The sequence below is a fragment of the Mastacembelus armatus genome, unplaced genomic scaffold (genome assembly GCF_900324485.2).
Source record: "Mastacembelus armatus unplaced genomic scaffold, fMasArm1.2, whole genome shotgun sequence".
Classification (NCBI taxonomy): Eukaryota; Metazoa; Chordata; class Actinopteri; order Synbranchiformes; family Mastacembelidae; genus Mastacembelus; species Mastacembelus armatus.
In genome coordinates this window covers 977,247-990,641 of record NW_022872939.1, presented here as the reverse complement: position 1 = coordinate 990,641, position 13,395 = coordinate 977,247, and the positions used below count along the sequence as shown (strand labels likewise).

The 13,395-nt window shown below is 41.8% G+C and overlaps 1 protein-coding gene across 1 annotated transcript in view; it reads left to right on the top strand.

Moving 5' to 3' along the window:
* LOC113137743 (NACHT, LRR and PYD domains-containing protein 12-like) overlaps positions 1 to 13,395 on the top strand; it is an 884,868-nt gene that overhangs the window by 784,167 nt on the left and 87,306 nt on the right. The window lies entirely within an intron of this gene.

Genomic DNA, 13,395 nt, shown 5'->3' with positions numbered 1-13,395 from the left:
TCTAGTTTTAGTTGTATACCCTCATAATAACAACAAAACGCTGTGCTTTTATTAAATAAAGAAAGCCGACAGGGTGCGCTGTCTGTCTTTTCTGTCATCTGTCTTCACAGACAATAAAACAACCAGAATCTCAGTGAATACTTGGCTCATAAAAATAAGAAACATATGACTAGAAAGCTTGAAATGTCTTCTTTTAAATGAAACAATTCAAGTCAAAACAAATCATCACTTTTTATTTAATCCATATGAACATAAGGAGAAATCCATTTTCTCCTGTCTCACCTCATTACCGGTAATGCGATCCCGCCTTGTACTCTGTTCACTGTTCGCATGTAAATAATCTCAGATGAACCGGGTAAATATGTGCACACCCCCAAGAAATGACATAAAACGTCAAACTTCATCAAAGAATTTACTCACTTTTTCGGCGCGTTGGGATGATGGCGCATTATGCACGTGAAGACGCACTTCTTATATTCCACACAGAGACAAATAGTTTAGTTTGTCCACAGAGTGAAAACACTGATTTTAACTCAAATGACGAATGTTTGGCTCTGCATTGTATTTGTATTGTGCTGCACTAATCCCCTCTCAGCTACACTGACTGAAAGGCTCATTATGCGTGTCTTTGTCTGGTCGTTGAGTGCGTCTTTTGTCTTCTCAGGTAAATCACATAACTGTTCATCCTCAGACACACCCTCTTGCATATGGCCTTTTTGGACAAAAAGTGTCTTAGAAAATTTAAATCAGTGTATTGTTTACTGTGAATGAGTGAACAAGATGACTTTCACATCACTGTGAAGTAAACACTTTTGGCAACAACATGCAGGTCTCCAAAGTCTTGTGAACCAATGTTCTGTTTGTGTTTTATGGTCTTAATTCAGTGACTAAAAAACTGTAGTTTTTCACTAACCATACATAAATACTGTTTTCTCAAAAACACAATCATGTATAAACTTGCTGCTCACATATTATTGTAGCCCAGTTTGTGCTGATTACAGTGTTATCAGACTTTAGCCATTAATGTGTTTAAAAGATACTGAAAAAAGCACAAATGTCAGGGCATGTCAAAACTTGTCCAGAGCCCCAAAACCCCCTTAGACCCCAGAGGGTTAATTGATAGCCCCATTCCTGCACACCATTCAGCATTTAAAGACTCTTTTAACTACTGTTTTTGAGACTTACTTCAACAACAAACTCTATTCTTCAGAAATCAAAGAGGTTGGAAATTGATCAACAATAGAGAAAAATTTGAAATATCTGATTCTTTCTATATTACTGATTTTTAACATTTAATACATGTTACTGTCTTGCTATTGGCTTTGCCACTGCTAAATAAATTACAACTGTAGTTAATTTCCTTGTTTACATTATGAACTTATTTTAGTTTTTTTAAAGGCTTGTGCTGTAAAAATACAGATTATGTGTGGCTAATCCAGGTCCATAGTTAAAGTTTCTTGTTGGTTGTTCTAGACTTTGAAATAAACTGTTTCCTAGCGGAAACAAGTATATTTGCTGCATAAATACTTTCCAGCAGCTGTAACTGTTGTTGAGGGAAGCTGATGTTAACTGAAGTCTTCTTAATTTGTATCTTTATATCACATAGTAAAGCTTTCTGATTGATTTAGAAATTTTTTAACTCTCTGCATGTAGACAGTGTTTAAGGGTTATCTTATTCAGTCTCCCACTCAACGGGACACACAGACAAATTGGGGGATTAATTAATCTTTTCTTTTGATTTAACACGGTCAAAATTGACATTTCAAATAACTCAAATTAATATAGTAAACTGTACTGATGAAACTCTGTTGGACAGTAACCACAGCTGAAAGTGTATGAAGACATAAAATGTTAATTAAATCTGTCTGTGACACACTGAAAACTGACTCCTTATTGTTTAGCAGCTACTTGATCCTGGACTTTCTCTCTCACACATACACAAACACACACACACACACTGCAGGTGGTTTCCAGTAAATGTAGATGGGTGGAGCCACAGTGATCAGGTGATCCAGGTACATGAGAACAGGCATTTAGACACCATTTAAAGGGCGACAGAGCAGAAGGAGGAGACGTGGCTGAGGCAAGTAAGTGCTGATCCAACATTAACCTTTTTTTACTGGCAGAGAGTCTGAGTCTGTTATCTCTCTGTGACTGGAGAAAGACGAGACATAAACTTCAATCAACATCAAAAGATTAACCCTCAGGGGTCGACGAACACGCCGGCGTGTTTTGTGGCATCTTCTGATAACACCAAAACAAATTTAAATTACTCAGTCAATTTTGATGGTACAGATAAAAGCAATATATCATTAGAATCTGTAAAGGGTCTAGTTTTAGTCGTATACCCTCATAATAACAAAACGCTGTGCTTTTGTTAAAGAAAGCCGACAGGGTGCGATCTCTGTCTTCTCTGTCTCTGTCTCTCTCCACAGACATGTAAAAAACAACCAGAATCTCAGTGAATACTTGCCTCATAAAAATAAGAAATATGTAGCTAGAAAGCTTGAAATGTCTTCTTTTAAATGACACAATTCCAGTTGAAAACAAATCACTTTTTATTTAATCCGTATGAACGTAAGGAGCGGTATGTTTTCTCCTGTCTCACCTCATTACAGCTAATTTGATCTCGCCTCACGCTGAGTGCACTGTTCACATGTAAATAATCTGAGGTGAACCAAGTAATTATGTGCAGGCCCCCGAGAAATGACATAAAACGATTTACTCACTTGTTCTGTGCGTTTGGATAATGGCGCGTTATGCACGTGTCTTAGAAAATTTAAATCGGTGTATTATTTACTGTGAATGAGTGAACAAAATGACTTTCACATGATTTTAAAGCAAACACTTTAGGCTACAAGATGCAGTTCTTAAAAGTCTTGTGGACCAATGTTCTGTTTTATGGTTTTATTTCAGTGACTTCAAAATTGTAGTTTTTCACTAACCATGCATAAACGCTATTTTCTCAAAAACACAATCATGTATAAACTTGCTGCTCACATGTTATATTGTAGCCCAGTTTGTGCTGATTACAATGTTATCAGACTTTAGCCATTAATATGTTTAAAAGCAACTGAAAAAAGCGCAAATGTCAGGGCATGTCAAAACTTGTCCAGGGCTCCAAAACACTCTCAGACCCCAGAGTGTTAAAAAAGGAATGGCTTAAAAAAATGTGTGTGTTTCTATTTCTATTTCTGTCTTTGTGAGGACCATTTTGAGCATATTTCTATCTAAGTGAGGATATCATCTAACTTTCTACTTTTAAATTTAGAGAAAACAGAAGTTATTGTATTTGGGCCTAAAAACCTCAGAAATAATTTTTCTAAAATTATAGCTACTTCAGATGGCAAAGCCCTGGACTCCAGCACTACTGTGAAAAACCTTGGAGTTATTTTTGACCAGGACATGTCCTTTAACTCACACATAAAACAAATCTCTAGAACTGCATTCTTTCACCTGCGCAACATTGCCAAAATTAGGAACATCCTGTCTCAAAATGATGCAGAAAAACTAGTCCATGCATTTGTTACCTCAAGGCTAGATTACTGTAACTCATTACTATCTGGATGTTCCAGTATCTCCATAAAAAGCTTCCAGTTAATGCAGAATGCCGCAGCCAGAGTCCTGACAGGAACTAGCAAGAGATATATTAGCTTCTCTTCATTGGCTCTCTGTAAAATACAGAATAGAATTTAAAATCCTTCTCCTCACATACAAATGCCTTCATGATCAAGCTCCTTCATACCTTAAAGACCTCATAGTACCATATTATCCCAAAAGAGCACTTCGCTCTCAGAGTGCAGGTTGACTTGTCATTCCCAAAGTTTCCAAAAGCAGTTTCCAAAAGCAGAAAGGGAGGCAGAGCCTTTAGCTATCAAGCTCCTCTCCTGTGGAACCAGCTCCCAGCCTGGGTTCGGGAGGCAGACACGCTCTGTACTTTTAAGGCTAGACTTAAAACCTTCCTCTTTGACAAAGAGTATAGTTAGGGCTTGCTTCAGGCAACCCTGAACCCATCCCTTAGTTATGCTGCTATAGGCCTACACTGCCCGAGGACTCTCCAGCGGTGCACCCTACCCTTCACTAACCCTCCCCTCCCTTCCCTTCCACTCTTCCTCTCCTTCCCCCTCACATGTATATTCCACCACTGAATGTCACTAACTTTGTGCTCTCTCTCTCTCCCCTAGTTTGTGCTCTCTCTCTGTTCTCTCCCTCTGTACCTTCTCTAGGTGTCCCTGGTCCTGGAGCTGTATATTGCTGATGTGCATTTACTGGCCCCACCAACCTGCAGTGTCTATTTGTTGTTTATTGTTGCTGTTCTTTTCTCTCTGCTATCTACTCACCCCAACTGGTCGAGGCAGATGTTACGGGTCCCAATATGGTGACGACGCAGCAAAATTCTGAGTCTGGAAAACACTGGAAAACACAGGTAAAATGTAGCAGCAATAAGGAAACGGAGCGTCCAGTTCACTTTCATAGACTTTGTCTATGAGGCCGGAGCGGGAGGTCCCCCTCAAAGACATTCCTGGCGCAAATGCTCCCATCCCAATGGTTCCTACCTAATGCTGCTTTCTTTGATTACGTTAATGTTACTTATTAATTGTTACCAAACAATTTGGTATATTCACCACCCATCTGCCCGGGGTGTTGTAACACGCTGTTCATACGGGTGCATTACTGTCTATTCATAAAATCCAGAAAAACAAATTATGTAAATAATACAAAAGTGGTCACACCATTCTGGGGTGTACCACACAGATGGCTGCCCAAACTGAGCTCAGTTCTGCTGGAGGTTTTTTCTTCCGTTAAAGGGAGTTTTTCCTCTCCACTGTCGCCAAGTGCTTGCTCATAAGGGATTTGTTGGGTTTTTAGTTTTAGTTTTTGTAAAGCGCTTTGAGATGATTTGTATTGTGTTTTGGCACTATACAAATAAAATTGAATTGAATTGAATTGAATTGAATAGAGCTGTTCCTTGCTGTGAGAGGTTGTAACCAAGGTATTTAACTTCCTTCTTCCACACTTGCTTGCTTGTTCTTACTCACTTTGTGTCTCTGTTCTGCTAGAAACTTAAACAGAGCTATGGTGTCTGTTTTACATTGTTCTTATGTTTTAGAGCACATCAAAATATCATTTACAGACAAAAGTAACTGACTTCCTTCAGAAGGTGAAAACTTAACTAATTTAGCAGACATTAATTGAGAAAAGATGGTAGGGGACTCACAATAACCCTGCAGAATCCATTTCCAAGTCCATCTTTTGCCCAAAAGCTGAAAACCAAAATTGGCATCGTTTGTCACCTTCAATAGAGAAAACTGCATTTGCCACATCAGTGACTGTAAACCACTTTGAACTGGGCTTGACGTCATTCAGCAGGGAATGTGTCTTGTACCAGTGGAGCTCTAGGTATCACTGCTCTATTTACAGAATCTGGACACTCTCTAAAAATCCCTGCTTTTAGCAATGAGTCAAACACTAAGTTTCTCTAGTGGACTCCTAAGAATTGATTTACAATCTCTTGTACCATAAAGGAATTTTATTTTGAAGCCTTGAACCAGCAATGTTACCTTAGGTTTTTTTCTTCATAAAGTATAAGTTCAGTTACTCCTTCTAGGCTCAAAATGTTAGCTTCAGTCAGGTGTGTGTCTTGTATCTCTTTCTGCTGTTCAGTGTGTGTATTCTGCATCTGACCTTTTTTGTTGTCAAGTCATGCAAAGTAGCCCATTCCTCCTTTCTGCTGCTCAGGGCGTGTCTTTTGCTGTAGGCAATTCTGTGGCATATTTTCCCACAGACGTAGCAGCAATCATGATTAACTATCTGCTGTCCGCCAGGTCTCCGGCCGTGACCTCGTCAATGCCCCTTGCCCCAGCCCTCAAGCCATGTCTTGTCACTCTGAAAATAACACTCAGAAACCATTTCATTATCATAGTCAGTGGAAAACACTTCAGGTGTTTATGTAACTTTCTTTTGTGCTTTTGCCCTTTGTTGGAGAACAGTAGCTGCATGCACAGCATAATTTTTTTGTCTCTGTCAGGGCACAAATTTGCCAGCCAATTTGATGTTGAATAAATCCTGTAATTTCAGGTTTGAGGCTATTTAACCCTCTGGGGTCGACGCACGCGCCGGCGCGTTTTGACGCATCTTTTTCTGATAAGGCCGAAACAAACTGAAATTACTCCGTCAATTCTGATCGTACAGATAAAAGAAGTATATCATTCAAATCTGTAAAGGGTCTAGTTTTAGTGGTATACCATCATAATAACAACAAAACGTTGTGCTTTTTTTAAATAAAGAAAGCCGACAGGGTGCGCTCTCGGACTTTTCTGTCTCTGCCATTTCTCTTCACAGACGCGTAAATAAAACAACCAGAATCTCAGCGAATACTTGCCTCATAAAAATAAGAATTATATGGCTAGAAAGCTTGAAATGTTTTCTTTTGAGTGAAACAATTCAAGTCGAAAACAAATCATCACTTTTTATTTAATCCGTATGAACGTAAGGAGAAGTCCGTTTTTTCCCGTCTCACCTCATTACAGGTAATGCGACCCCCCCTTGTACTCTGTTCACTGTTCACATGTAAATAATCTCAGGTGAACCAGGTAAATATGTGCACGCCCCCGAGAAATGACACAAAATATCAAACTTCATCATAGAATTTACTCACTTTTTCGGCCCGTTTGGATGATGGCACGTTACGCACGTGAAGTGGCGCTCCTTACATTCCACACAGAGACAAATAGTTTAGCTTGTCCTCAGAGTAAAAACACTGATTTTAACTCAAATGAGGATCGTTTGCTCCTCATTGTGTTGTATTGTACAGCACTAATCCGTCCCATCTACATTGACTGAAAGGCTCATTATGCGCGCCTTTGTCTGGTCGTTCAGTGCATCTTTTGTGTTCTCAGGTAAATCACATGACTATTCATCCTCAGACACACCCTCTTGCATATGGCCTTTCTGGACAAAAAGTGTCTTAGAAAATTTAAATCAGTGTATTGTTTTCTGTGAATGTGTGAACAAGATGACATTCACAGCACTCTGAAGTAAACACTTTAGCCTACAACATGCTGGTCTCCAAAGTCTTGTGAACCAATGTTCTGTTTGTGTTTTATGGTCTTATTTCAGTGAGTAAAAAATTTTAGTTTTTCACTAGCCATGCATAAACACTTTTTTCTCAAAAACACAATAATATATAAACTTGAAGCTCACATATTATTGTAGCCAATTTTGTGCTGATTACAGTGTTATTAGACTTTAGACATTAATATGTTTAAAAACACTGAAAAAAGCACAAATGTCAGGACATGTCAAAATTTGTCCAGGCCCCAAAAACCCCCTCAGACCCCAGAGGGTTAAGAAGCAATGCTTTAACTCCTGCACATATGGCCCATCCCCATTTTGTGCAGCACCTTCGGGTACGGGTATTCCACTATTAGTGTTAAACACCTCTTTCAGTTTGTTAAAATAAGCCAGCACTCCCTCAATATCTTCTGCGGAAGGAGACTGAGGCTGAAGCACAGGATCAGAAGGTGCTGTGGGAGGTAATATTGCGAAACCGACAGCACCCTCTTCTCCCTGGGCATACGGAGGAGGCTAAGGCCGTGGTGGATTGTTAGGACGAGGAGGTGGTCTACAGCATGACATTACTTGATCATCTGTAAATTAAAAAGTTTGCCCTAAATACAATGTTGGTTCAGTGGCTTTTGCTTCTTTTTCTCTTAGCTTCTTCCTTTCTCTCTCTCCCCCTCCATCTGCTCTCTGCTTCTTTCAACCACTCGTGCTGCAAACAGCCCTTCTTTTCTCTGATCTTTATTTCCTTCTGTTCTATTTTCTATGTCCTTCACTGATATTCTACAGTCCCCACAGTTTAACTTCCCCAAAAAACCATATTTATTTTTCCATTCCGCTAATTTTTTAATGTTTCTAGGGTCCTTATAATGCATCAATTTTGCGTCATCAGTGACTAGTTCTTCTGATTTAGTATTCTTATTTCCCATTTTATTTCTTTATTTAATTACTATTGTTTTATACTTTCCTACTATTTATTTATTCATTATTATTATATTATCATACACTTATTTTAATATGCTCTTTCTCCTTTTTTTTATTAATTTAATTTTTTCAATGTTTTGTGCTTTTATGAGGACACACAAATTATGGCTTTGTTTGAAGTTAAAACTCAAGTCACATGGCCCTGAGTTAGCATTTCGTTTTGAAGCCACCAATCTATCACTTTGATAGCCCTGATATGAGCTCGTCACTCCACTCAGTTTTGCATGGCCTCAACAAACCAGAGACCCATCTGGGGCCAGAAACTCACAGAGACTCCCTTCACACAAAAATTTCTAATTTTACTCTTTTTGTTTCTCTACTCAGTTCACTTATTCACTATTCCTCTTACCTTACAAGAGTCCATCTCTGGTCTTTCTTTTCAAAATTCAATCGCATCACTATGATGCTATGACATTACCCTATAGATAATGGATGGATGATAGACATGCATAGGAGAGAAGCGAGCATGGTTGAGATGATCTGTCATAACTTTGATATCAATGAGTAAAGTGTGCATTTTCATGGTGTTATGACATACCTGGCCAGGGCCATATGATGAGGACGTTGAAGCACAGAGAAGAATTTGAAAATGCACATACAGAGACAAGTGCCACATTCTGTAAGTAGCTTGTATTAGAAGCAAACAATTCTTGTGATACAATAAAGTAGTCAATGCGAAATCTGGACTTATGCAAACCTGAACAGCATGCATATTCCTGTTTATTTGGTTGAAGTTAGTAGTATATAATGGTTTATGTGGCGGGGGCTATTAAGGGGGGTCACTTTTTATGGCCGTTATTTATGACAGTCATAAAGATAATAAACCATAAAATCGTCCTCATGCTCCCCACCCACCGGGCGGCGCGATTTTCGTTATCGTTGTCGTTATCAGGGGCGGATGCGGCGGTGGGCGCGTCGCCGGAAACGGCGGGCGTGTCGACGGAAACGGTGACAGCGCGCATGCGTCGTGTGACCTAGGTACGTGTCCCGCGATCATTCCTGGCGCGCCAATCAAACGTCGTAGAAGGCATGTGTCTGACGATGCTGCAGGCCCCCGCGTTTGGCTGTACGAGGGTTCGCTAGGGTATGTTTACGAGTTTAAATATAGTGAGGGGAGGGTTGTGTTTCTCGGGGAAAATGTGTGTACCGGGGAGCGGTGGGGTCAGGGAGGGTCGCGGGCTATGACTGTGGAGGACTGGATGATATTTCGCACTGAGATATGTACCGATCTCAACCACCGAGGCGCTGAGAACGATACTTATGTCATACAGTGGGCCAGTCCTGACAGTCAGCAGTTATTCAGGGTATTCGCCAATCGTTTTGATGCGCACGCGTCAGATTTCATTCTGATAAGAGTGTGTAATGACAGAGAGCAAATCGTATCGCGGCGTAATCATACAGAGTGGGACATACACCCCTATCCGGTGTGGTCTGGCGACAATATCTCATGGTTTAAGGACTTCTATTTTATCCAGTGGGCTGACTGGTGGGGCCTGCAAGATGTGTTCGCCAAGATTGACAATGCAATCGGCGAGGACAAGGGTATCTCAGATGCTAGTGGGGTTAGGAGATGCTTGCTTTATGATGACGTGGAATTTCCTGAGGAAATGTGTCTCTCGCCTGCTGAGCAAGGTGCGACCCAGAGCCTGTGAGACAGGACGGTAAGAATCTGCAGACCTATGCGGGGGTCAGGTGTGTGTGTTTGTGTGTATGTGTGTGTGTGTGTGTGTGTGTGTGTGGTCAATAGTGTTTAACGTTGTATTTCATATTTCTAAAAAATAGAGATTGACGGGCCCATGACTCTGGAGGCGGAGCAGGAATTGTATCGCTGGATTCACCCAACATCAACGCCGCGCCCCAGAGATGAAGAGGAGTCAGCGGCCTTTGTAAAGATGATGGAGAATGGAGTAACGCATTTGCTGTACAGAGCGTTAGCTCAATGCTGGATCGACCGGGAGAAATGGTGCCGGGCCTGCGAGGTTGACTGTCTGTCCCAGGAAAACCACGAGTGTCTTTACGAGTTCCCTGCAGAATTCATGGAGCGTCGTTTTGACTTTGTTATGGAGAGGTTGTGGTCGGCCCGCTTCATTCCTGGTCTCTCAGCATACCTGCGCAAGAATGGCATGGCTGTCGAAAACGCCAGGATCGCAGGGGCTGCTGAAGTTATTCTGCAAAACCAAAAGACCTCAGAGAAACGCATCAAACCTGAAGAAGTCTGGGGCTTCAAGAATTTTGCTGAAATTGAAAATCTGTCAGTCCTCGTGGACACCTGGGCAGCAGGGGTAGTGTGAAAACAGCATTGTACCAAGTCTATCCGTTGTTATTGTGTTTTTTTCATTAAACGCCACTGTATTCATTAAATATCTGTGAAGCTCTCCATCATTATATGTTTTGATGTTTGTTCATTCATTGTGTATGTTTTATCATATAATACTGTCTGATATTTGTGAAGCTCTCCATCATTAAACGCCACTGTATTCATTAAACGCTACTGTATTCAATCATTAACACTGTGTGGGTACCATGCTGATGATTGTGAATAAAAAACATGAGCATTGAAAAGAAACTAGTCATTATTTTACACGATGGAGGGGGTGATGCACAGAATTTATCATGATCCATCCCACCCCGGGGGACTATCAGGCATTAATAAGCTGCGCAATGCAGTTAGAGTAGACGTAGGGGCTAATCCTGCATTATCTGATGTCAAAAAATATCTATGGGGACAAGATGCTTACACTTTACACGCACCCAGCAGGAAAAATTTCCCCAGGCGACGAGTGTTGGTGGGAGGGATAGACCGACAGCATCAGTGTGATCTTGTAGACATGAGCGAATATGCATCAGAAAACGATAAAGTGCGCTATCTATTAATGTGCATCGATGTATTTTCAAAATATGCCTGGGTTCGGTGTCTAACATCAAAGAGCGGGCCTGTTGTAGCTGACGCATATAAGACCATACTCGATGAAGGACGAGTGCCACTTAGGCTGCAGACTGACCATGGGACAGAGTTTCACAACCGTCACTTTAAACAGTTGTTGAAAAAGCACAACATTGTACTTTTCTCTACATATAACGAAACTAAAGCCAGCGTCGTGGAGAGGTTTAACAGAACGTTTAAAGGGCGGATGTGGCGCTATTTAACAGATGTTAATTCACTAAGATATATTGATAAAATAGACGATCTGGTGCGGGCATATAACTCGGCATATCACAGGTCAATTAAAAGATCCCCAGTATCTGTGAATAGAGAAAATGAGAAAGAGGTGATCAAGACGCTGTACAGGACCAAGGATGAAATCCGCCCGCTACCATTCAAATTTGAGATAGGCGACACAGTAAGGATTTTAAAACATAGAGGGGCGTTCAGAAAGGGGTACCATCAGACATTCACAGATGAAATTTTCACTATAAAAGGACGCCGACCGACAACCCCCGCTGTTTACAGCCTTCAGGATTTATCTGGCGAGTCTGTGAAAGGGGGGTTTTATCAGGAGGAGCTGCAGCCGGTGATTGTAGATCCAGACAAACCCTATAAGATAGAGGAAATAAGAGCCAGACGCCGTGGCAAGTTTCTAGTAAAATGGCTCGGATGGCCCGAGAAATTTAACACCTGGGTGGATGGCAGAGATATCCAGAACATCTGAGAGAGAGATAAGCACCATAGGACAGTACGGTCACGCTGTAATCAAGAGCGACCCAGCGCCATCACCCTACAGCACTGTCAACTATCAAAACCTGGGGGGTGGATTAACACCTACTGTGATCAGAGGCTTGAAGGATCAAAAGGAACATTTGTAAACAGTAGAGTGTCAGCATGGAGAAGCGCCGGGCTGCAAGCTTCCATGTAACTCTCCCAAGTAACGCATCGACAAAATTATATCCCAACAACAAGATTTGGTGTTACAGGGTACACTTAGCCAAGGCAATACAACTGGACGACACGTATGAAGTGGGGCTTTCAGAAATACAGTACCCCGCGACGTGGCGCAGCTTCCCCAAAGATGACGCATCTATTTTGATAAAAGCACCAAGAACCGGGAAGGAAAATACCATCACAATTCCTGTAGGACATTATGACAGTGTGGACAGAATAGCACAAGAATTCAACAACGCGTGTGCGCTAGACCCAGGCACTATGTTTATAAAAATGCGCTACAATCAGATTTCACACAGAGTCCAAATATCTGGTGCTGAAGGGCTGGTGCTGAAATTTAAAGGCCGGCTTGCCAGGATACTGGGGTTTGATCCGGATGAAGCAGCCCATAGTATCCCGACCTGGGCGAGAATATTCACAGCACCACACCCTGCGGATATCCATGCAGGATTGTATAATATCTTTGTATATTCAGACATTATCGAACATCAGCTGGTGGGTGACACGTGTGCCCCATTACTCAGATGCGTTAATATAACAGCGGAGAAACGAGGGAAAATACACACAGTCCACTTTGACAAGCCAGACTATACACGCCTCGCCAAACACCGGATCGATTGCATAGAGCTGTCGTTGAAAAACGACCAGGACGAACACGTCCCTTTTCTCTTTGGAAAGGTTATCGTGAAATTACATTTCCGCCCTGTGAGACCATGATGAGGTGCCCATACACGCCCGATAACGGTGACAGGCTGCTGAGATATTATCAGAATCAGGCCGGTGGAGAGCTGCACGGGTTCGCGGGGGCCCACACCCAATACGGGAACGGGCTCGGTGGATTATTCCGGAACCTGTTTAGATGGGCGGTTCCGCTGCTCAGAAACGGTTTTAACCTCGCAAAGCCGCATTTAAAATCAGCAGCGGCTAATATTGCAGGAGATGTAATGAGTAATATTTCACGCAAGTTGATGAATGGGAAGCAGGAGGGGGGAGGTGTTGCTCTGTATAAGCCTAGGGGCCTTAAACGACCTCCTGGGGAGCCGGCTCACAGTCAGAGCAAAAAGGCGCGTAAAACAGCTAGTGGCTCTGTCAGACGGGGCAGAAAGGCTCCAGCTGTCAAGCGGCGCAGATCGAGATCTAACAGCAGAAGCGCGAGTAAAGACATATTTTAACAATGTCGCTCATTCACAACCAGTCCGCTGAATGTGTAAAGACTGAGCTGGATCTGTTCACGGTGCCATGTACACAAACGAGCATCGAAAAATATACATTCATTGAAATCCCCCCAGTCTCTGCGATCAACGACAACTCGCCTATTGATTTTTTCATCTCATGCAGCGGGGAAGATTACCTGGATCTAAATGATACTCATTTGTATTTACGCGTGAAAATCACAAATCCAGACGGGACAAACATTGGAAACGGTGTAGACGTGGGCTTTGTGAATTATCCAGGATGTACACTGTTTT